The 26419-nt window shown below is 43.9% G+C and overlaps 1 protein-coding gene across 1 annotated transcript in view; it reads right to left on the bottom strand.

The window, feature by feature from the left end:
- Nucleotides 1-5587, bottom strand: part of itgb2 (integrin, beta 2) — a 76275-nt gene extending 70688 nt beyond the window's left edge. Inside the window, exon 1 of the mRNA XM_068036002.1 lies at nucleotides 5246-5587. The gene's annotated coding sequence lies outside the window, so the exon portion shown is untranslated. The remainder of the gene's footprint in view (nucleotides 1-5245) is intronic.
- Between the last annotated feature and the right edge of the window lie 20832 nt (nucleotides 5588-26419).

Here is a 26419-nt window from a genome sequence, read left to right as displayed (position 1 = left end):
GGCGTATTTGAGAAAACTGAAAAGACTCCCCGGATGCTTTTTTACAAGGGTCACTGAGAGGTCTTGTTTGAAAACAATCTTTACCGGCTGTCACATGCCTTAAGCTCAATAAAAAACAGAAACTTTGGTGACTTGGGGGAGATGTTTACAGAGAAGTGACATGTCACGATTTGTGATGGTCAGGAGCTTGCTTTTGGGATATTGTTTTGACTTTCTGTTTGGGGTGTGGACTGTGTTTGAAAGTAGTTGGAGATCAACTTGGAAAGGGAGAAACACCCAGCACATCTTTCCTGCACCTCTCTAAGAGATCCAGAGAAATCCAGTGTGTCAGCTCCTCTTTCCCTACCTCTTTGAAAAACCTGTGAATCCAGTGTGGGATAACTGAAACCCCAAATGCCACATTTCTTCTGGAAAGCATACCAGAACGAACTGCTCCAGAAAAGATCCCAGTGATCCGTTTCCGTATACCCAGACATCAGACCAAAAGGGACAACAGGCATCCATCCATATCTTCTCTTTTTTCTTCAAGAATTAGCAAGTATTTGGCCAAAGTATTCCCTTTTTTGTAAAAGAGCTCTGCAGAGAAAATCTCTTTATTTTTTCAGTTAACCAGTGTGTGCACGTGTGTGAGGGGCTAAGCTAAAAAAGGAACTTACATATTTCAATCCGTGTGTTAATGCTTTGCTTCATTATGGGATAAGTCTTATTTTGTAATAAATTGATAATTTTGTTGTTTATTAAATAAACCTGGTTGGTGTATTTTATTTGGGGATAAAGAGTAGAGTATCTGATTGACCATATCGGTACCTGGGTAAACATTTAAATATACATTGTGACCTGTGGAGAAGTGAAACTAGAAAAGACAGTGCACTCCTCTCGCCTCGGTCGTAACAATACCGACAATTTAAAAGTAATGAATTAGCGGTGAAACACTTTGACATATCCTGAGAAGTAAAAAGTGCTATACTAAATGTTGATTCATTTGTTCATGTCGGAAGTACTTGTTGAAAGAGTAACCTGCTTTAAAAAAAAACTTGTTTTGAAGATATACCATTGTTAAATCATGTAACTTTTTACAATTTATGAAGCGACCGAAGGTATGGTTGCTAAATTTGCTGATGACACAAAGATAGGAAAGTAAGTTGTGAAGAGGACTTAAGGAGACCACAAAGAGATATAGATAGGTTACATGAGTGGGCAAATGGAGTATAATGTGGGAAAATGTGAAGAATGGCCAGTTTCCAGCTGTAGCCAGAGCATCTAATTCAATTACTTCCCTTTCCACCGCAGTATTGCCTCCTGAAACCCGCAAGGGTCCATCCTACAGCTCCCCTTTTACCTCAATTGTGTGCTGTACTTTGCTGGCATCATCCAAAGGCATAAATCCATCTTCAAGATGTATGTGATGACAGCCAACTTGACCTCTCCACCCACTTCTAAACTCCACTACTGCCTCTGTGTTGTCAGACTGCTTGACCTACATCCAATCTTGGATGGGCCATAGCAGTAAACACAGGGAAGGCTGAAACCATCAACTTAGGCCTCCAGCACAAACTCTGGACCCACACCATCGACCCCCTGTCCCAATGTCACAGGCTGAACCAGAGCATTCACAACCTTGGAGTTGCGTTTGAACCCTACTTTGTATCCTCTCGATTAGAAAGATTGCCTACTTCCTTTGTAACATTGAACTGGATTTTGTGCTAAAGATGTGGCTCCCAGCACCCGGCCGAAAAGGCAGTGGGGGTGCCCCGCCGCCACCTTTTCGTACACCCCCACCCCCTCCAATCCTTTAAAGGGACGGAGATCCCCCCTCCAAGAGCTGCTGGTCGATCAGAGCACCGGCAGCTCAGCTGTATCGGCAGTGCCACCAGGAGTGGTGGCCACTGCCAATACTGCAGAGCCGTCAAACCCAGGCTCAGCACTGGAACCCCAGAACAGAGGTAGGTAAGGTAGGATCGCTGGGGCCTGTCCAGAAGGCCCCAGTGAGGCGGGGTGGGCTTGGTCTTAAAGTTCAGGGGGATGGTGGTCTTGAGGGTTACAGTTGTTCCCTGTGGCCGTCCTCCATGGGCCACAAATTGCTCATGAAGGAGGGACCCCCCCGAGCCCACAGGGAGGGCGCCTCGATTACAAGGCATGTTCCCTGTGAGGCGGAGGTCTGCCCCACCGCTAGTAAAATCCTAGCGGTGGCAGGAAGAGGCCCTTAATTGGCCGTTAATACGAACATACGATTTAGGAGCAGAAGTAGACCATTCGGCCCCTCGAGCCTGCTCCACCATTCAATAAGATCATGGCTGATCTGTTTGTGTCTGAAATTCCACACTCCCATCCACCTCCGATAACCTTTGATTTCCTTCCCTAACAAGAAACTATCTACCCCCGCCTTAAACATATTCAATGACCCAGCTTCCACCACCTTCTGAGGCAGAGAATTCCAAAGTTGCACAACCCTCTGAGAGAAAAAATTTCTCATCTCTGTCCTAAAAGGGTGATCCCTAATTTTAAAACAGTGCCCCCTAGTTCTGGATTCACCCACAAGAGGAAACATCTTCTCCACATTCACCTTGTCAAGACCGTTCAGGATCTTAGAAACTTCAATCAAGTCTCCCTTCACTCTTCTAAACTCCAGTGAAAACAAGCCCAGTCTGTCCAACCTTTCCTCATAAGACAACCCACTTAATCCAGGTATCAATCTAGTAAACCTCCTCTGAACCGCCTCCAACGCACTTATATCCTTCCTTAAATAAGGAGACCAAAACTGCACACAGTATTTGAGATGTGGTCTCACCAATGCCCTGTGTAACTGAAGTATAACATCCTTACTTTTATTTTCAATTCCTCTCATAATAAAGGGTAGCATTCCATTAGCCTTCTTTATTACTTGCTGTACCTGTATACTAACTTTTTGTGACTCATGCACTAGAACACCTAGATCCCTCTGCACCTCGGAGTTCTGCAGTTGTTCTCCGTTTAAGTAATACTCTGCTTTTTTATTCTTCTTGCCAAAGTGAACAACTTCACATTTTCCCACATTGTACTCCATCTTCCAGATTTTTTCCCACACACTCAACCTATCTATATCGGTCTGCAAGCTCCTTATGTCCTCATCTCAACATACTTTCCTACCTATCTTTGTGTCATCTGCAAATTTAGCTACCATGCCATCGCTCCTCTCATCTAAGTCATTGATATAAATTGTGAAAAGTTGTAAACACTGAGGCCACTTAAGGGCCTCAATTGATCTCTGGGCGGGAAGGCCGTCGTCAGTCCGTCCCACCCCGGGAAGATTACTGGGTGAGGGGAAAATGATGGGCCCTCCGCCCAGCCACCCCACCACACCACCACGCACCCCCCCTCCCCTCGCCACCCGTCAAGATACTCTGTGCCATATCCGGTTTTACTGACCTACACTGACTCCCACTTACCCAACTCTTCAAATAAACAATTTTCAGAGGTGCGTATAAAAACTACCATGCTGTCATCCCTCCCTCTCTCAGTAACCACTTCCAGCCCAATTAAACCCCTCCCTTGCAGAATTCTCTGGCTCCAGCTTCTTTTTGATCCTGTCTTCTCACCTTGCATTGGCAACCTAATCTTCAGCCACCTCGCTTCCACTCACTGGAATTCCCTCCCTAAACTTTTTTGCCTCTACATCTCCCTCCTGCTTTAAGACCCTCCACAAAACCCAACTCTTTTACCAAGCTATCAGTCACCCCTCCTAAAGGCACCATATACTGTTGCTGTTGATCTGGCTAAGAGATAACATTGATAGGGTATCATCGAACTCTGAGCTAGAACCAAAAATTTACAACGATAGAAACTGATGTACCACAATGGACTCTCAGAGATATGAGCCATTAGGTTTAGAACCATTACACAGCAGATTTTGGTTTGCTGTGAAGCAACTTCAAGTTTGTAATATTAAAAATACAAAATGTGCAGTACAACTTCAGCTGAATCAGGTGAACATAGTCATACACTGCTTAAAAATTAATCTTCAGAAGCACCTCCCCCCCTCCCCCAGGTCGTCCAATGAATGTTCCCCTTAAAATTTATAATAATTTGTAACAATCATAACAAAAACAGCTTGCATTTGTATAGCGCCTTTAGCACAGTAAAACGTCCCAAGGCACTTCACAGAAGCATCATCAAACAAAATATGACACAAAGCCACATATGGAGATATTTGGACAGATGACCAAAAGCTTGGTTGAAGAGGTAGGTTTTAAGGAGCATCTTAAAGGAAGAGGTGGAGCAGCTTAAAGAGGGGATTCCAGAGTTGAGGGGCAAGGCACAACCGCCAATGGTGGAGCGTTGAAAATTGAGGATGTAGAAGAGGCCAGAATTGGAGAAACGTAGAGATCTTGAAGGGTTGCAGGATTGGAGGAGGTTACAGAGATAGGGAAGGGCGAGACCATGGAGAGACTTGAACACAAGAAGAATTTTTAAATCGAGGCGATGCAGGGTTGGGAGTCAATGTGGTTCTTCAAAGACGGGGAATGGGTGAATGGAAGTCGGTGCGAATTAGAATACAGGCAGCAGAGTTTTGGATCAGCTCAAGTTTACAGAGGGTGCAAGGTGGGTCAGGCATGAAATAGTTCGCAGTTATTTGGATGCCTGCACACAAAGTTTGCTTTTGCGAGCTGAGAGCTCAGTGAGGCAGTGTAACACTGTTCTGCCCATTCGCATGGCCTTCAAAACGGTGCAACTGTGAAATTGATACTGCAACTGCACCAAATTTCCACACAGCCACCTGCCATTCAACGCAAATTGGGGTTGACACAAATAAGATCCAGCACCTGCACTAAGTCAGAGCTGCCACTGTCAGGGAAAATTGTAGGATCAAGCAGAGTGAGACAAGTTTCAAACGAAGAGGTGGTGTTAATTTCTAAGATGCATCAAAATCGGTTACAATTTTAAAACAAAATGAGTAATTTGGTGCAGCCTGATTGGGAGCTGGCGTAGAGACACACAGTTGATATATATTGCACCCAACATTTTGTTTCAGCAAAGGCAGAAAATGAGATAAGGGTTCACAGGGGCTGGAAGGCAGTAAGAAAGAGAAGGAGCGATCCAAGTTGACACATGACGCTGTCGGCAGTAGAGAAGTGAGAGAGCATGTAATCCCAGGACCTGAGACTGAGAAGAGAAGATGGGACAGACGACAGCCACGGGAGTCAGTGCAGACATTTGGGGACACAATGGGTTGGTTTTCACTCACTGCAATAAAGATTTAATTACTTACTGAATTGGAGTCCTTCGACCTGTTGTCGTACTTACTGAGAGTGTACAGCACTCTCCAACTCCGCTTTCACTTTGAACACAACCACTTCCCTCTGCTGAAAGGAAGCGAGTACTGAGGAACACTCGTGTCAGTGCAGATGAGATGTATGTTGCAGCTCCAAACATGAGCGGAACCCATCCATGGCAAGGAGCCAAGGAGAAATGACGAGAAGAGAAATTCCAATATAGGTGGCGAGTGGTTTTGGTTTGTGTTCCTCAATAATTATTTTTTACATGCTGTTATGACACTATCCAGATGGATAACACCCATCACAGCATCACTGTCAATCCTCCTCTTAGGCAGTCCCTTAAGACCGAGGATGACTTGCTTCCACTCTGGTTCAGCATGTTCTAACATGGCAAACAAGTCTGATGCACGAACTGCAGACTCTACGTTGGCGGCACAGCGGCGCAGTGGTTAGCACCGCAGCCTCACAGCTCCAGCGACCCGGGTTCAATTCTGGGTACTGCCTGTGTGGAGTTTGCAAGTTCTCCCTGTGTCTGTGTGGGTTTTCTCCGGGTGCTCCGGTTTCCTCCCACAAGCCAAAAGACTTGCAGGTTGGTAGGTAAATTGGCCATTATAAATTGCCCCTAGTATAGGTAGGTGGTAGGGAAATATAGGGTCAGGTAGGGATGTTTGGTAGGAATATGGGATTAGTGTAGGATTAGTATAAATGGGTGGTTAATGGTCGGCACAGACTCGGTGGGCCGAAGGGCCTGTTTCCGTGCTGTATCTCTAAACTAAACTAAACTAAACTACCACACGTGGGGCAGGTGGTGTTTGAAGAGTTGGGTGGGCGAGTTACTTGGGGGGGGGGGGCTGTGCACTCGTTCCACGCTCTGGACTTGCCTTCCACGTGCTCCTGTCGAAATCTCACGAGGTACCTTCCCGAAAGCACCTCCTCCACTTTGAGTGGTTTGAGCTGTATACCAACCCGAATCTGGCAGTTGCCACCCCAATCCCAAGAAACCCTGCCAGGTTAGCAACACTCTCCATCGTGAGCTATTTCCATCCATGGTGATGGTCAAAATTAACTTTCAAAAACAACAAAATGTTTCCCAGTGGAGAACTTAGAATATTGTTTCCCAAGATCACATTGTAAATGGAGATGGCGAGATTGATTCCACTGTCTTAGTCAATCCATATTTTTAGATAACATCTTCAGTCCCCAATACAGCATCCAACTGCCTCTTAAATGGCTGCAAGGATTTGCCTCCACAATCCTCCCTGGATGTCCAGTCCAAGATTCAATGTGAAAAACTTCCTGATATGAGCTCTAAGTTTGCCTCTCACCAGTTTGTACCTGTGCCCTCTTGCCCGACTGTCTGGGTTTAACTTCAAGTACTGCTTCAGATTTACCTCCTCTGTAACATTTACTATCTTATATATTAACTTACATATACAGTCCCCTCTCAGTCACCCCTTTCAAGGTTGAAGAGCATAAGTTTCTCTAGACTTTGCTCAATCCTCTGATATATTGCACTTTCTCCATGGCTTGAATGATACTGAAGAAGCAGGACAACCAGAGCATTATACAGTTTCAGCATTAGATACTCTAATTCATAATTGGCTAATTTTAGCAGTATAGTTCAACACTCCATCATTACCAATTCCATCAGTACAGTTGGTATCAATACTGTTGCTATTATCAGCTATACTATTAATTACTATTGAAATAATTAGAAAAATGGCACCATTATTAGTACAGCCAATATCCATACTACTGTCCATAATTATTAATTATTTATCACAACACTACAGCCAGTACAATTAACACTTCGATACCATCCAATCATGTATCTTCCATACTCCTCATTCTGCCCAATCATGGGCCAGGCACTTACATGATTAGACTCAGACAATGCTTAATAACCAGATAGCTTTGTTTTTAGACTCTCTACAAACTTTCTGTAGTTAATGTAGACCTTGAAACTAATGACCATTCTACCTGCAAAGAAAAACTAACTTAAACATCATTCTCTTCAATGAATTCCTGAAGGAGAGGTAAAACTGTAGTCTCGCAAACTTAATATTAACCTGCAACCGGGCAAAGCTTTAATGTTTCAAAAGAACAGAAGGAGATTATGTTTTATTATATTTCAACTGTCATGCAGACCCCCATCTGCCAAGAATGAGGCATATTAATTTTGTCCTATGAACATTGATTTTAAACTGTTGCTGGAGTGAAGAAATGACTTGTTTGAAGATCACCAGACACTGGGCTGAAAGGACATTTGCATACTAAGAGATGCTGCTTGTGGAGACAAAGGACTATTCCCTGCTCCAATTAACCCAAATGGATTTTGATCACCAGACATTGAAGGTGTAAGGAAGTGCATTCCATGCCCTGCTAAGATGATATAATCCACAGAGCCAGGACTGGTTAAACCAGCTGGTCACATGACTAGGTTTTTGAACTAGCCACGGGACAGTTTGAATTCAGAAGGCAGTGTGCAACTGAAGCTGAAACAAGCAAGTCTCTCACCTGGCTGTCTCTCTCTCCGCTTTCTCCCAAGCCACTGGACCCATGAAGACACGTAAACCCCAAAAGAGAAAAGACTCCTCCATCAGGACAATTTGAAGCATGAACTGGGCCCCAAAGAATTGCAAGATATACTGGCAACCAAAAACTCCACATTGAACTTAAAGGACTGTAACTACCAGATATTGCCTCAAACTTTTCCCCTTTATTCCTTCTACTTTCTCTGTCTCTATCTGCGTGTGTTTATCTTGTATGCATACTAACGTGATCATGTCACATATTCGTCGTCGTTAACTGGAATCGAGTTTAAGATTAATAAACTTTTACCTTTCTTGTTTAAATCTAAGGAAACCTGTTTGATTTCTTTGCCTTACAATTGGAGCAGTGAACAAGGATTCACTAAGGGGGAGCTAAAAACACGGTGTTTAAAAATTAAACCTTGTTACGGTAAAACAGGCAAAGGCTGAGAGGGAACCGCTAACCCCTTCTCACCTGGTCATAACACAACAAATAACAAGAGTTTTCTACAGCTACAGCTAGGAGTGTTAAGAGATAATAGTACAGATGGCTTCAAGTCTCAAACTCTTCCTCCCTCACTATGCCTGCAATAATAACACAATCAGTCACTCTACACCTACCACCAGTTGGGTTGAAGGCCTAAAAGTAGTTTATTTTGAAGAACAGTAACCCTAAACAAAATTTGGGGTATTTAACTCTTGCAATGCCTAATCCTTCTAGATATCCTCATAATCTATACTCACAAAATGTTACAGGTTTTAAGGAAGTATAGAGGCAGGGAAAGTTGGCGGAGGTGGGGAAAGGAAAGAGCAAAAAGGAATGTCTGTGATAGGGTGGAGGGCAGGAGTAATGAAATGACAAAAGGAATGGTGGTGCAAGGTAAAAGTGTGTGCCAAGGGGGAAAGGAAAGAAACAAAAAAAAATGCATCTAGAGGAGTTGCCTAATTGAAAGGTGAGGTGCTGTTCCACTATTCCTGCCACAGTGTAGGGTCTGAGGACAGAGAGGTGGGAGTGGGGCAGAGAATTAAAATGGCAAGCAAATGGTAGCTTAGGCACATGCTTGCAGACTGAATGGAGGTGTTCACAAAGCAATCATCCGATATGCATTTGGCCTCCCCAATGTAAAGGAGACCATATTGTGAGCAGCAAATGAAGTACACTAAATTAAAAAAGGTACGTGTAAACTACTGTTTCACTGGAAGGAGTGTTTGGGGCCCTGGACAGTGGGAAGGGAGGAGGTAAAAGGGAGGATATTACATCTCCTGTACTTCAATGGGAAGGGGCTGAAGGAAAGGAAGGAGGCTTCCAATTTCCACCCTCCCTCACCTACATATGGTCCATCTCTGAGTCTTCCTTTCCTCAACTTCTGTATCTCCATTTCTGGGGATAGGTTGTCGACCACTATCTGCTATAAGCCTGCTGACTCCCACAGCTATCTTGATTTGTGTACTTCTTTCAACTTGGTGTGCAGTATTCGCTGCTCATAATGCAGTCTCCTTTACATTGGGGAGACCAAACACAGATTTGGTGATCGTTTTGTGAAACACCTCTGCAAGCGTGAGCCTAAGTTTCCAGTCATTTGTTTCTTAAATCCCTGCCCCACTCCTTCAGTGACCTCTCTGTCCTCAGCCTCCTGTACTGTTTTAAAGAAGCTCTAGAGATGTTCAAGGAACAGCTTGAATAACTTCCGAATTCAATATTGGACAACATTCAATAATTTCAGATCATAACCACCACCCCATTCTTTTCCAACAGCAGCTGTTCATCATGATTCTGCTATTTCCATTTACACCTCCTCTTGACTCAACTTTTATTTCTTTACTTTCCTATTACCATCTCCTTTTCATTTGATCTCTTGCCTTTCACCCTATCACAGACCTTCAGTTTAGTTCTTTCCCACCACCCACCTGTACTTGCTTAAAACCTGTTGCTTCTCGAAACTTTTCCGGTTCAGATGAAAGGTCATCAACCTGTTTCTCCACAGATGCTGCCTGACCTGCTGAGCATTTCCAGCATTTTCTGTTTTTATTTCAGATTTCCAGCAACTGCAGGAATTTCCCATTGTATGCAAAGTCTTCTTATCTGTTGTGACATTTGTCATTGTTTTGTCCTAAATGTTCACCCATTCACCATTTGGTACTTGTACTTGGTAGCTTTCAGTCTTGTGAGACGATGGCTTGCACCTTGGTGGTCAAATCTATCTTAACCATCGCCAGTCTAAAGCTTTCGAGGAACTCGGAGGAGATTTGACCCCCAGACATGCAGTGTTCAGACCCACTGGTGTGTGGACATGCCCTGGCACTCATTAAACAAACTCCCAGCTATAGGCGAATAGCTCCACTGCGTTGTGGATACCTTGGGAGAATTGAAGGCTAAGGGATTAGAACCTGACAAAAAATCTGGACTGGAGCCCAAAGGCAGACTGATGCCTAAATATGTCATCTTTCCAGCAACTCCTGCAAACAAGCTGGTGCCAAACGTAGTGCTTTGAATTCCTTTTGACGCAACCAATGAGGTCAAGAGGGAAACCCTGATGTTTGGGCAGCCCAGGGTCTCCATAAATTTTGCCCAGTCTTGCACCCTGGGGAGGACACACCAGTTTTGCTCCAAAACGATAACCATTTGATACTTGTGAGCAATATCACTAAGTTTGTAAACAAGACTGTTCTCCTTCATAGCTGTATATTTTTCTTTATATTGTAAATCACAAATCTTTTGTATTTCAAATCCATATTTTAATTGTAAATAAATATATAGTATTGATTGTTTTATCCTTAGGATATGATTTCTCATCAATATTTCACCATGTACAAAATCAATGTGATAATGCAGCATAAAACCTTGATTAATCCAATCAGCATTTTCCAGTGTTTTTTTTCTGCTTGGACAGGGAGCCCGATGTCTGGAGTTCAGTCGCCTTCTTGACAGCATTAGCTCACAGGTTTTCAAGTTGGAAAATTTACTTTAACAGGAGGACCTCATGAAGGTTGCTGTCTCCCGCAAGGAACATGAGGACTAGCTCAAATTGTGACCGTGGCCATCCAAGTCAGACCATCGGTCACATGTTGAACTCCTGCCCTGAGAAATCCATTCCTGGTGGCATCACAACCATTCACACTGCATCAGCTGAAACCAAAGATTGTTAACCTCAATATCAAACTATCACTGCTACCCCAGCCACACGAATTTATGTATATATCCAATAAGCAGATGTCTGCAAGTAGGGCAATGAACAATCCTCAAGATCACTCAACTCTGTAGAGGAAGATCTGCAAAAAAACTTTGCAATTTCCAGCCTGTTGTGTGTTAATCTATTTACAGAAAATGCTGTAAAACCATTGAAAGAGGAAATGGTTAGAGAGAAGTCCCGAAGTGTGGAAAGTTTGAATGAGGAACCTGGTGTTTCCTGAGCCACTGGGACTATGATAAACCAGAAAAGGAAGACAGATGATCTAAAATATATAATACACCTACCTTAGGGATCAGCAGAAGCCTTCCTGAAAAGATTACGGGAGTTGCATAGACATCATGATTTGGCAAATTGTCACAAATAATGAGAAATAGGAAGACTATTTGGCCTATCTTAGTTTATCCAGCCAGGGAGATTCCACCATTGCCAATCTCTTTCCACTGTTTCTCAAATTCTGGCAGAGTTTTGGACTGCACTCCTCTATCTGAAAGTCCATTCTGCATATTGATCATTCTTTGTATGAAGAAGAATTTCTTGATATCAGTCCAAAAATTATCTCTTTCTAGTTTGAACCTGTGTCCACTGGTTCTACTTCTGCATATTCTTCACAATATGCTGGTCTAGCTTTTGTTTCTGCCCTTAACAAGATTATATACCTCAATAGGATCATTGCTTAGATGCCTCCTTCCTTGCTTGAAAAAATAAAATTTCCCCAGTTTTTTTGTATTACTCAGACACTGAAGATCTCTACACCCTCTCCACTGCTTATATATGACCCTGGTTTCTTGGTGACCAGAACTGTATGCAATGTTCCCAGTGCAGTCTGACCAGACCTCTCTAAAATTTGACTACTTTGAGTTTCTGAGTCCAGCTAAATTAGACACAGTACTGAGCCATGAGGAATGTTTCCCTCCACGCTGATATCATTCCTCCAATTACTCATTTTCCATCCGTCAGTCAAGTTCTTGGCCATTTCCAGGGTTTACCCTGTATTCGCATTGCTTTGAGTTTAAGTGATGGGCTCTTCTATGGAACTTTATCAAAAATTTCTTGGAAGTTGAGGAACATCACATTACACAACTTACTGCCATCCACTTTGGTTGTCATTTCTTCAAAGAAGTAGTTGGTTAGGCAGGGCCTCCCACATTTAAATCCATGTTGACTGTTGTGAACTGGCTTATTGATGTACAGATGATCTTTAAGTTTATTCTTCATAATGCTCAGTTCATTGAATTTAGACCATTTAAAGTTATGTACTTGGCTCCTAGCTTTAGGTATTTTCCAAAATCACATTAAGCATTATCATTCTGTGATCACTGTCCCCTTGGGTTGTTATGGCTTCCTCATCTTGGACTTTTCCTGGGTCATTCATGAATACCAGGTCAAGATGAATATTGCCTCTCATTACTTTGTTGGCACCCATGGTTAACACCAGTTATATACCGCATTTACTAACTCTGATTCTAAACCACATGGGTTTTGCAATTTAGTGTCAGGTTGATGGAAGTCTCCCATTAAAATAATGTTCCCATTTTCACATACCCTTCATAATAAAATGAATTGTCTTCCTTCCTTCTCACACCAGTGGTGTGTACAGCATACCTTTCTTGTTACCTTTTTTTTGCATTCCTGATGTCTAACCAGAGTAGTGATTTTTTTCAGCTTTCTACCTACTTTGGGATCAACTTCTTTCACCTCCCAGGTGTCCCTGACATAAAGGGCTACACCACCTTGTTTTCTGCCCACTCTGTCTTCTCTAACCCTCTTATACCCCTCAATGTTATATTAATTTAGAACCATAGAAAAATTACAGCACAGAAAGAGGCCATTCAGCCCATCGTGTCTGCGCTGGCTGAAAAAACTAGCCGCCCAATCTAATCCCACCTTCCAGCTCCTGCTCCGTGGCCTTGCAGGTTACAGCACTTCAGGTCCAGGTACCTTTTAAATGAGTTGAGGTTTTCTGCCTCCACCACCGATCTGGGCAGCGAATTCCAGACACCCACCACCCTCTGGATGAAAAAGTCTTTCCTCATGTCCCCTCAAATGCTTTCATCGTCTGGATTTAGCACTCACACAAAAGCCTTCAGTTCCAGTATCTTATTTTTGATATTTCTAAGGTTCATGTATTTACATCGTACTGTCTGCCTACTTCTGGTCTCCAGTTTAAATGCTGACAACCTTGCATCCGATGATTGGTCTGATCCACGATTTTGTTTCCACCCTGCTTTCCCTTGCCAGTTTAAATGATTAAACTCCAATAAGGTTGATTGGCCAAATTCTTCCTTATATTTTTAGAAGCTATATATATTCATATACATAGGTCAGCTTGATCATTTTCATTTGAAAAAGCAATTAATTCGAGGACTCCACATTCCTCCAATTGCCTCTTGCACATTCCTCACCCCTTCACCTCTACCCCCAAGCATTGATGGCCATGCCTTAAACTGCTGACACCCTAAGCTCTGGAATTCCTTCCCTCAACCTCGCTGCCTGTTTACCTCTCCCTCCTCCTTTAAGGTGCTGCTTAAAACCTATCTCATTCACCAAGACTTTAGTCACCTACTATCTCCTTATGTGGCTCAGTCTTTTTGTCTAATAACACTCCTGTTAAAGCTCCTTGGAACGGTTTATGACATTAAAGGTGCTATATGAATGCAAGTTGTTGTTGTAGTAAATGTATAATCCAATTCCATGACTGAAAAGTTTGATAAGGCCAGGAAACAGCTGCGGGGATTGCGCTGTTCAATTAACCTGCGTCGGTTGCTTCCGATGGAGGCAGCACGCAAACTTCATGCTGCCTGCTCAAGACCATAAACTTCGTGTGCAGCCAGTGCTAAATGTGCTGCTGAATGGCTGCACTCCTGTGCAGGGGTCGCAAACTGACTGACGTCACAATTTGCCTAATCTGCATACTTCCAGTGCCCACCCGTAGCGCCCACGCTATTGACTTGCCCAAAAATACATTGAGCACAGCTGGCACCAGAAGTGTGCACATACGGTGCAGATGGGATTTTGGACCTGAAACGGCACCTGTAGTGCTGAAAGTATGGCTATACACCATCGAATTTTGGGGCTCAAGTATCAAGTAATCACTTAAATACCAAGGCTGCTATGAATCCAAGTCTAGCGGAGACTTCTTTTTGTGAAAAATATTTCCCCATTTCAGAGGGAGAAATAATTCTCTCACCAGAATTTTCTCTGCCTCTCTCAGGATTGTTTCTTGGAGTCCTGTTGCTCCAGGGAAGCTCTGAGCGCAGTCTTAAGTTGCAGGCCCTTGTGTTTCTTATGGAGACACCCTGGGATGCAGGTGGCTGGTTACCATCAATTATGTCACTGCAGCCCCCTGGCAGGCCAGGACAATCAATTTGAGGGTTTCCAAGTGAGAAACAAGTCAGGAAAACTTCTGCTCACCATATTATTTTTCTCTGAAAAAAAAATAGTGGAAAGCTTTGAGCACACTTCCTAGACATACCTTCCCTTTAAGACATTACGGTTTGGAATATTCAGCGTTAACAGCTTTGAAGCTAAGTACTGTATTATGCAGTAACTGTCAGAATATTACCTAACTGTTTAAATGACTATGCTTTGGGATGTTTTTTGTATGCTAAGGGTGTGATATAAATACAACTTGTTGTTGTAATGTCATGTTTGCAAAGTATTAGCCAGGGATAAGAAAGTGGTATTTTGATACAACTGTTATGTTCGCTGTGCACATTTTACTGTCAGCACCTAACTGTACTCAAGGTAGGTAAAAACGTCTATTGATTTCAGTTGACTGTAATGAGACTTATGCCTGGGGCTTAAGGAGTCTAGCAGCTAACACCCTAATAAGAAAATAGCACTGAAGTGTTATTATCCGACTTTAGACATAGGCAGAAAGTCCCACAATGATTCACGGTGACAATCATGAACTTCCAAACATTTTGCAGCACACAGTAGAAGATGGAATGCTCTTGACTAATGTTTAATACTCCCACGTAGGCCAGACTGAAACTGCCTCTCTGCTAAGAGGGCGTCAACATGTTCAACAGGAAATGAGTTTGTAGTCACATCTTAGTGACTACAAGATAATTAGTGCTGAAGGCAGGCATTTATCTTATTTGATACATCCATCAGAAAACAAAACATTATATTCCCTCCATTATGCCAGTTAACTATCTTGAATGAATCTGCAGTTTTTGCCTCCTGTACCCTACTTGGAAGATCACTCATAGTGTGATGTTCTCCCTGACATCAGTCCCAAAATGCCCTTTCACCAGGTTCAGCCTATGTTCCCACATTCTAAAGTGGTGGTTCTCGAACTGGGGTCCACAGAGACTCTCCAGGGGGTGTGCAAAGTAAGCACAGTCATTACCAGCACATTCGTGAGCCTGTGGTTCCGACCCGTTATTGCAATGATTGCCAATCGATCCCATGAGCAACTGGTTACCTGGCTGGTCTCCCACATCCTACTCTTTGTAAACTTGACCTGAGATCACCCAAAACTCTGCTGCCCATGTCTTAACGCACACCAAGTCCTGTTCCCCTATTACTCCTGGGCTCGCTGACCTACGTTGGCTCCCGGTCAAGCAACATCTTGATTTTAAAATTCTTGTCCTTGTTTTCAAATCCTTCCACAGCCTTGTTCCCCACCACCCCACCACCCCCACCCCCCCCCACCCCCCCCGCCACCACTATCTCTGTAATCTCCTCCAGCCCCACAAACCTCCTGGATATCTGCATTCCTCTAATTCTGGCCTCTTGTGCATCCCTGATTTTAATCGCTCCACCATTGGTGGCCACACCTTCAGTTGCCGAGGTCCCAAGTTCTGGAATACCCTCCCTACACCTCTCCGCCTCACTTTCCTCTTGAAGACATTCCTTACAACCTACCTCGTCGAACATGCTTTTGATCATCTGACCTAATATCTCCTTTGTGACTCGGTGTTATACTTTGTTTTATAATGCTCCAATAAAGCGTGTTGGGACATTTCATTACATTGAAGGCGCTATATAAATATATTGTTGTTTTTGTTACTTGCAACCGTCATCGCATTTGTGCGGGAATATTTCAAATGCACACAAACATGCAGCTAATAGCTGAAGTAATCCTCATCCAATCACCACATGACGTCTCGACAGTGAAACAATCCGAGGAGTACTTTGTGATCATGTGCAGCCAGTGTGAACATGGCCCCACACCCCTTGCTGATAGGAAAATAACTGTTTTGTTTTAGAGCATCTAAACTTTAACCAGCCAGGGGCTTTGGACTCGTCTAGAGTTATATAACATGCTGTGAGTTTAAATCGATGTCTTTCTTCTGTGGACTTTACTGTGAAATAAAGCCAACAGCTGCTTGTCTTCTTTAAAGGGAAGAGCGGTTTGTCTTCCGTGGGAGATTCTTGGTCAGGACTTCACAGTACTCAGTAATTTCATGGGTTATGGTAGTGTGTGAGTAAATTACTTTTAAATGGAAAAGTATTTGAAACAATCTCATACAGCTATTGCAAGTACTTCACCTGAAGCCATGTTCAGTGCTGAGTACAGAAGCAAAAACAAACAAAAGGCAGAAACTATGAGGAGAGTTGCATAGAATTTGGATTTATGGAGCTCAGTGACGGATCGCCATAATGTGCTGTGCGCTTACAAATTTCATCCATTTCATAGGCAATGAAGCCTGCAAAACTAAAGCAACACCTCACCATAAGACATCTGGAATGTAAAGATTAATCAGAAGAATTTCTGAATGAGAAAAAGAACAATAGTCGTCAGAAAACACAAATAACAAATATAACATTAGTTCCAGAAAAGGTCCTGACAGCAGCCCTTATAACAGTGTTTCAGATTGCTAAAAGTGAGAAACCCCATACCATCAGTAATAGCAGCAGTGCTGTTGCAAGAAGAGCCATAAATCCACAGGTATTGGTGACACATTGTTCGTTGCATCGCCAAGCTCTTGCTTCAAAAAGAGTGGAAGCCAAATTACATGCTCTGTTAAAGGCAATCATCACAACTGTGACATCTGTGAAGTCCAGACCTGTGAAATCATGTCTGTTAGCAAAGCTGTGTTCTGAAATGGGTTCAGGACATGAAAAATTATTGTTTCATGCTAAAGTACATTGGTTATCTCGCGGCAGAGTCATGGAAAGAGATTTTGAGCTTGGTAAAGAGCTGCTGGGTTTTCTTTCTGTGCACAATCATGGCATTAGCTATAAACTTCTCTGACCAATTACAGATAATGAAACTTGCGTGGCTTGCTCACATTTTTAACCTGTTAATTACACTGAATCTATAAATGCTGGCGGGGGTCAGGGGGATGGGGGTGGTGGTGGTCACTACAACCATACTTGAGGTGAGTGACATGATTGCAACATTTAGGAAAAATATTGAGATTTTGAAATCTAGACTGAGCCATGACGTTTCAGGTATGTTGCCGCAACTGACTGAGTTTCTGGATGTAATTGCAATGACAGATAAGTGTGTGAAAGAAAGAATCATTGCTCTTCTTGCAACATTGGCAGAGTATTTCAGTGTCTATTTTGTCAAATCATTAAATTTCTTGCGGCACTGGAGTCATGTCTTGGGGACAGGGCTCCTGGCTCAGTTCTCCTTGGCGATCTCTGTCCTCGTGGCGTCCTTCACTCAGCGGGTATGGGACATTCTTCCTCTGCTGTACCTTCGCCACCAGGACCAGTGGCACCTCTAAGAACCTGTGAGTCCTCTCCTTCAGTCCCTGAGCAATCCTGATACATGCTGTTATCTGTCAGCCTTGTGGAGACAAAGTCCTGTCTTCACGTTGAGGATACCCATCATTGTAATGTGTGGCACTACCACCATGCTAAATGGGACAGATTTTGAACAGATCTAGCAACTCAAAACTGGGCATCCATGAGGCGCTGTGGGTCATCAACAGCAGCAGAATTGTACTCAACTACAATCTGTAACCTCATGGCCCAACATATCCCCCACTCCACCATTACCATCAAGCTGGGAGACCAAACCTGGTTCAATGAAGAGTGCAGGAGGGCATGCCAGGAGCAGCACCAGGCATACCTCAAAATGAGGTGTCAGCCTGGTGAAGCTACAACACAAGACTACTTGCATGCCGAACAATGGAAGCAACATGCGATAGACAGGTCTAAGCAATCCCACGACCAATGGATCAGATCTAAGCTCTGCAGTCCTGTCACATCCAAACATGAATGATGGTGGACTATTAAAGTACTAACTGGAGGAGGAGGCTCCACAAATAACCCCATCCTCAATGATGGGAGTGCCCAGCACATCAGCGCAAAAGACAAGGCTGAAGCATTTGCATCCATCTTCAGCCAGAGGTGCCAAGTAGATGATCCATCTTGGCCTCTTCCTGGGGTACCCAGCATCACAGATGCCAGTCTTCAGCCAATCCAATTCACTCCATGTGATATCAAGAAACGGCTGAGGGCACTGGATACTGCAAAGGCTATGGGCCCTGACAACATTCCGCCAATAGTATTGAGGTCTTGTGCTCCAGATCTAGCCACGCCCCTGGCCAAACTATTCCAGTACAGCTACAACACTGGCATCTATCCGGCAATGTGAAAAATTGCCCAGATATGCCCTGTCCACAAAAAGCCGAACAAATCCAACCCGACCAATTACCTCCCTATCAGTCAACACCAGATCATCAGCAAAGTGATGGAAGGTGTCTTCGATAGTGCTATCAAGCGGCACTTGCTCAGCAACAACTTACTCACTGACGCTTCGTTTGTGTTCTGCAAGGACCACTCAGCTCCTGACCTCATTACAGCATTGGTCCAAGCATGAACTCCAGAGGTGAGGTGAGAGTGACTGCCCTTGATATCAAGGCAGCATTTGATCGAGTATGGCATCAAGGAGCCCTAGCAAAACTGAGGTCAATGGGAATCAGGGGGAAAACCCTCCGCTGGCTGGAGTCATATCTAGCACAAAAGAAGATGGTTGTGGTTGTTGGAGGTCAATTATCAGGGATAGGCACCAACATGTTGCACCACGGACATTTGACAAAATTATTGACTCAGCCACGGACATGGGGGCAATTAACCTGTATATAAAGTGTACATCCAAATTTCATCAAAAACACAGACCAATTTAAAATGCATTTCTCACTATTTAGTGAGTAACTGGCATTGTTTTTGATTGCGCAATTAGTCAATGTCTGCCCCGCACACTTGATGTAGCGATGCGGAGAATCCAAGAAGATGTCCATCTGTTAGGAGTGATCTTGATCTCTTCCTCTCTCCTCTTACTCTCTCTCTCCTTCTCTGTGTCAATCTGTATTCCTTCTCTGTGGCCATCTCTAACCCTTCTCTCTCTCCCCTCTCTGTGCTCATGTCTGTTTCCTCTCTCTCTCTCCCCCCTCTCTCCTCCCTCTCTGTCCATCCCTCTCCCCCTCTCTCTCTCCCTCTTTCTCTCCCCCTCTCTCTCTCCCCCATCCCTCTCTCCCAACCCTCTCTCCCAATCCCTCTCTCTCTCTGCCCCCCCTTCTATCTCTCTCCGCCTCTCTCTCACCTTTCTCTCTCTCCCTCACTCTCTTCCCTACCCCTCTCTCTCTCCCCCCTCTCTCTCTCCCTCTGTCTCTCACACTCCCCCTCTCACTCTCTCTCCCTCCCTCTGTCTCTCACTCTCCCCCACCTCTTTCTCTCTGACCGTTAGTGAGTGCAGGAACAGCAGTTTCTGAACTTCGGACAAATTTGGGTTTTCTGGCAGGCTTTGAAAAAAAATCAGAACACGCTGGAAAACTCCAAATCTATCCGAAGTTCAGAAACCGCCATTCCCGCTCCCAGCACCTGTCAGCTTTGAAACTGGGTTGCATTTTTTTTACAGCTGCTCTGGTCAGAAAGAAGAAGTCAATGCGAAATTTCTCGATCCTGACAGTCATGGATCTCAAAATCTTTTATTACAGCTACTGGCAACTGTGTACAGACACATTGTCAACCCCTATCAATCATCTCTGTCCCAGACATCATTGCAGGACTCCTCTGGGTAATGTCCTAGGCCCAACCATCTTCAGCTTCTTCATTAATGACCTTCCCTCCATCATAAGTTCAGAAGTTGAGATGTTCGCTGATGATTGCACAATGTTCAGCACCAAAATGTGACTCCTCAGATACTGAAGCAGCCCATGTCCATATGCAACAAGATCTGCACAACATCCAGGCTTGGGCTGATAAGTGGAAAGTAACATTCACGCCACAAGGGTGCCAGGCGTTGACCATCTCCAACAAAATAGAATCTAACCATTTCCCCTTGACAGTCAATGGCATTACCATCACTGAATTCCCCCACTATCAACATTCTGGGAAATTGAACGGGAGCAGCCACATAATTACTGTGGCTACAAGAGCAGGACAGAGGCTAGGAATTCTGTGGCGAGTAACTCAACTCCTATCTCCCCAATGCCTGTCCAACATCTACAAGGCACAAATCAGGAGTGTGATGGAATACTCTCCACTTGCCTGGATGGGTGCAGGTCCAACAATACTCAAGAAGCTCTACACCATCTAGGACAAAGCCCACTTCACTGGCACCCGATCCACCATTTTAGACATTCACTCCCTTCACCACCTTCACCACAGTGGCAGCAGTGTGTACCATCTACAAGATGCACTACAGCAACTCATGAAGGCTCCTTCGACAGCACCTTCCAAATCTGCAACCTCTGCCACCTAGAAGGACAAGGGCAGCAGATGAAAGGGCACCACCTGCAAGTTTCCCTCCAAGCCACACATCATCCTGACTTGGAACTATATCGCCGTTCCTTCACTGTCACTGGGTCAAAATCCTGGAACTCCCTTCCTAACAGTACTGTGGGTGTACCTACATCCCAAGGACTGCAGCGGTTCAAGAAGGGTGGCACAGTGGTTAGCACCGCAGCCTCACAGCTCCAGCGACCCGGGTTCAGTTCTGGGTACTGCCTGTGCGGAGTTTGCAAGTTCTCCCTGTGTCTGCGTGGGTTTCTGCTGGGTGCTCCAGTTTCCTCCCACAGCCAAAGACTTGCTGGTTGATAGGTAAATTGGCCATTGTAAATTGCCCCTAGTGTAGGTAGGTGGTAGGAGAATGGTGGGGATGTGGTAGAGAATATGGGGTTAATGTAGGATTAGTATAAATGGGTGGTTGTTGGTTCGCACAGACTCGGTGGGCTGAAGGGCCTGTTTCAGTGCTGTATCTCTAAATAAATAAAGCAGCTCACCACCACCTTCTCAAGGGCAATTAAGGATGGGCAATAAATATTGGCCTAGCCAGTGACGCCCACATCCCAGGAATGAATAAAAAAAATCCAGCAGACTCCACACCTTCAGTGGAAATGTGTGTGCGAAGGCTACATATACCACTCCAGGAAAATTAGTTCCAATCAACACTTGAGTCCTAAACCTGCAAGTCTCTGTTTTAGCAACTCCAGGCTAAATCACATGTAGTGTACTGGTTTCCTTATTTAAGGAAGAATGTAAATGCATTTGAAGCGGTTCAGAGAAGGTTAACTGGACTAATTCCTGGAATGGGTAGGTTGTCTGATGAGGAAAGGTTGGACAGGCTAGGCCTGTATCCGCTGGAGTTTAGAAGAGTAAGAGGCAACTTGATTAAAACATATAAGATCCTGAGGGGTCTTGACAGGGTGGATGTGGAAAGGATGTTTCCTCTTGTGGGAGAATCTAGAACTGGGGGTCACTTTAAAAATAAGGAATTGCCTATTTAAGACAGAGATGAGTAGAAATTATTTCTCTCAGAGGGTTGTGAGTCTTTGGAATTCTCTTCCTCAAAAGACGGTGGAAACAGTCTTTGAATATTTTTAAGGCAGAGGTAGGTAGATTCTTGATAAGCCAGGGGGTGAAAGGTTATCGGGGGTAGATGGGAATGTGGAATTAAGGTTACAATAAATCAGCCATGATCTTGTTGAACGTCGGAGCAGGCTCAAAGGGCTGAGTGGCTTACTCCTGCTCCTAATTCATATGTTTGTATGTTCATATGATAATCAGCACTTAATCCAACACTGCAGACTAAAACTAGACTTTTAAGCAGGCGCATCTTATTGGCAGAGCACCCACTTAGTGCCTATTTTCACCTTTTCCCCAAAATAACACCTCTAGACGTAGCAGATGGGCCTCTTCAGCCAGCTGTAGATCTGCTTCTGCCCAGTAGGAAAGCAGGGCCCTAACCTAGGCTTCCCGGCTCAGGCCTCATTAAAATTGCATCAGTGGGCAGGCTGTTAGGCAGGGACTTCATCAGCCTGCTAAACACTGCAGGGCTAGCATTGCAACTGCTCGGGACCTGCTCACTTTTAACTGCCCACCCTTCTGAATTTCTACCAGACAGGTAAAGTTAAAATCGGTCGCTTTGTCTAAGTCCAATGAAGCTAGACTCCCATTTTAAACAATACCATTTACTGTTTAATATTGGACCTGTGTGCGCCTTGTGTTGTGTAAAATTGCTGCAGCTGTCAAGCAGCTGCATTTGCTTTCTCCTTTCTTTTGTGAATAGGAAATCTCTGTTTTATTCACAGGCTTGCAAACCTCTGACAAAAGACAAGTGGGGAGGTAGTCATTTCCTCTTCTGTCTCTGCCAGTGCTTCCTGGAGCAGCTGTTTGGAGGTTGATACTCGTCCAGCTCTGTTGTAACTGGGTTAATCAATACCCACATTAACTAGATCATTTTTCCCAAATATCTGCTTTGTGTGTGTTGGGGGGAATTCTTGCTAATGTGAACTCTTACTGTTAGTCTTTTTGTCATAACTTATGGCTCAACACTCACAGTACAAATTATATATCCCTCACACTATTCATTCTTCTCAGCATTTTAAAAACCTGTCTTACATTCCCCTTCAGTCCTTTTTTCCAAATGAGAACATTGTCGTTTCTGTAGGAGCCTAAGTGCTGGAAGCAATGCTCTAAACTTCTCATGATCCACAGGTGACCTCATCATTTAAATCTACTAGCATACAGTGCTTAAATAGCTTTGTTAATGAGTGGAAACTTCCAGTAAATGGTCAAAAATCATGTCCAAATCTTTTCTCTTTCCTACTGTGGTTGATGGTCATTTCTATATGGGCTTTTCACGTTTCTGACTCCAATGTGCACGACCTACATTTATCTTCAGTGTGCCCAGGTTAGGGAACAGAAAAACCTGCTGGTTCACTCGCTCTGCTGGAAGATTCATCCGATGAGAGCAATGTTGTGCTTGCTGCCATCGTCAAACGGTCCATCTAGTTTCACATATAAAGGTGATACAGCTGACTGATGTACTTCAGTGTGACAAGCATCCATTGAAGAGTACCTCACCATGAGGAAGTACCGTCGCGTGGAAGAGAAAATACTCCCACAAAAATACAACATTCGCTAACTGCAGGCAAAAGCCCGAGCAGATTTTTAGTAAAACAAGGTGAAGCCTGCTGAACAGAATACCTTGATTCACACATCTCCTGTCGTGGTATTTGGATGGGAAACAATGTGTAAAGCAGGCTTTATTCTGCCGTTTCCAAATTACATTGTGTTGGGCAAAGCCACAGGTCAAGCAAAAGTGAAAATGGAAAATAAATGTAAAACAACAATATTAAAACTGTACATACCCCTAAAATGAAAACATGGGATTGAGATTTACAGCAGTTCAAATAACCTTTGCCTCACCTCTCTAGTAGTGCCTGTGCTGATGAACAACCGGCTCTTTTTAACTCCATTGCCACCAGGTCTAATTTTGTTTCTATTAAAATTAAAAAAATGTTATTTGTATTTGTTTTAAAGAGAAACGTAGTCTTATGAACGTTTCTAATGTGATGAGATTCAAACCATACTTGCTCCGGGCATTACTGTATTGAAGAGTGTGTGGTTGTACCTTTAATTTCTACAAGTCACTGAACTGAACTTCATGACATTATCCAAGCAAAAATTTTCCCAACCCAATTTCTTGCAATGAGGATTGTCAATTGGTATCCGTGTCCTTCAGTGACATGAATGACTGGATTCATCCACGTTATGCTTGAGCTTCTGTATTTGAAAGCCCCAGAACTTGTCTCCCAGCCCCCAGTTTATTTTCTGGAATGAAATCTTCAATTTGACCAGTCTCTTTGCATAACTTTATGGTTTCAATCATTGGGAAATGGGGTTTCCGCTGAACCTCTGCCAAAATAACAACAGCGGAATGGGAGAAATCCTGAGGAAGGTCCTGGTGAAAGTCTTTGATATTGAGGTACTCAAAATTGAAAGCACTGATTCAAAATCAACCTGAGAGTTATTGGATTGTAAATCAAAAATACCATCAAACTTTACAATCAAAAACGCATCTTATTGACAGTGCATCCACTTAGCATCTATTTCACTCCTGGGAACCCAGCTTTGAATCAACCAAAGAGTGATGGGATTAAAGTCTTCTCTGTTTGCTTATTGCAGGGCCCTGTGTAATTTAAGCTTGGGCCCCCTGAGTCTAGTTATTAGTGGGTGCAGATGAACAGTATAAAAACAGCCACATTTTGGCAAAAATTGACAACCAACATGTTGTATGTGGGCAAAAGCAAAATACTGCGGATGCTGGAAATCTGAAATAAAAACAAGAAATGCTGGAACCACTCAGCAGGTCTGGCAGCATCTGTGAAAAGAGAAGCAGAGTTAACGTTTTGGGTCAGTGACCCTTCTTCGGAACTTCATGTTGTATGTGGGACTTGCTGTCTGCTAAGTGGTTGCAATAGTTGACCACATAACAAGAATGATTGGCTTCAAAAATTGATTAGATGGGAAGTGTTTTGGAATATCCTGAGATATGATAAGGTGCGAAATGAAGGTAAGTTTTAAAAGATTCTTTACATTGATAATCTGACTCACGGAACCCAACAGGAGGGGTGACATGGGAAGTGGAAACATTCCCACTGCAGGAGGGTATTAAGGCATATTGGGGTAGGGCATCACTTTGTGTGTTCATGCACACTGGGAAAAAACGAATCAGCGTTCCACTTTACATCTCCCAATTTTTATTCTCGTGACCTGTTTCTCATGCCAGTCTGAAAAGCTGGGAATTCCCCTCAGTGCAGGTTTACTGCCTCTCCCAGGATAATACATGGCAGTGGAGGAGGGTGGGGAGGGGCAGGTGCCAAATGTCCAACCATGAAGCTGCAGCCATCATGAATGTGGGGCAGGCTTGATGGACCAACTGGTCTTTTCCCGCCTGTCATTTTTGCATGTTTGTATTGAGGAAAGGGCTGACAGACTAAGTGGGATCTTCAGGGAGCCAGGAACCTTCCTACACACTGAGAGAGCTGCAATGACAATGGAGTGCTTCTGGCTTGCCACTGGGCTCTTCTCAGTGTGGATGAATGGTGGGTTGCGCAGGAAGGGCTGGGAGTGAGGTTCTACTGCTTAGTTTGCCATCCTACATATTGCCAATATTAGGGTCCTTCAATTGCTGTACCTCCTGATTTAACCCCCTTCACCTATTGTTCATATCTCTACCTTCAACCTATTGGAAGAGGTGAAAGAGTTCCAAAACAACTGCTTTGGTGTCTTCTCACAGTAATGTGAAAGATGTGTGGGATCTGACACTTCCCAGTGTCAGGGAGTGCTGCACCGTCGGAGGTGACATCTTTCGATAAGATGTGAAAACTGAGGCCCTGTCTACCCTGTAAGTGGATTTAAAAGCTCCCTTAGCACCATTTCAAAGATCAGTGGCGTTCTCCCACGTGTCCTGGCCTATATTCACCCCTCCACCAACACCATAAAAACAGATTATCTGGAGATTGTCACATTGCAGTTTGTGGGACCTTGCTGTGCGCAAATTGTCAGTCACATTTCCTTCATCACAACAGGGATTACACTTCAGAAGTATTTTATTGGCTGTCAAGCACTTTGGGATAACTATTTTTTTCTCTTGGACATGCAGTATGTTGGAAATGCGGAGGACCTTTCATTCAGAACATACACGTTAAGCTTCTTTATCAGTTCTACTATTTAATCTTTCATGAAGATAGAACAACTGTCCTCATCAGAGCTGGTTGACTCCACTGCAAAGGGAAGATTTTTGTTGATTAGCATGGCAAACCCTCCCCCACTCTTCCCTGAGTAGGAGACAGCCAACCTTCGTCCCACCTAATGTCTTGCAAGTTTGGTGTGTTGGAGGGGTGAGGTGCAGTTTCTTATAGCAAAGGGACCTCTGCCAGTTCTGCCTATTAGAATTTCTTTGCATTTGATTGAGATGGGTCGTATTGGGGAATATGTAAGTATTCTCGGTCTGGGGGAGATTTTTGTTACTTGAGGCCCCTTTGTAAGGGTTTGTCTGGTTGTTCCAATTTCCTTTCTGTTTCTGTGCCCTGTGGGGTTCAGCCTCTGGGTGCTGTCAGAAACCTCTGCCCATGCTCTGCTGTGGATAATCATTCTTCAACACTGCATGGGTAGATTCTTCCTCCTCCCTCCCCGCTTGATCATGGATGCCCCTGGAATTACTGTTTATGCCTTACGGTGAGGTGCTGGG

Source organism: Heterodontus francisci, chromosome 7 (genome assembly GCF_036365525.1).
Source record: "Heterodontus francisci isolate sHetFra1 chromosome 7, sHetFra1.hap1, whole genome shotgun sequence".
In the NCBI taxonomy this organism is placed as follows: Eukaryota; Metazoa; Chordata; class Chondrichthyes; order Heterodontiformes; family Heterodontidae; genus Heterodontus; species Heterodontus francisci.
The sequence above is the reverse complement of the archived record's forward strand: the minus strand, read 5'-3'. Positions and strand labels throughout refer to the sequence as shown.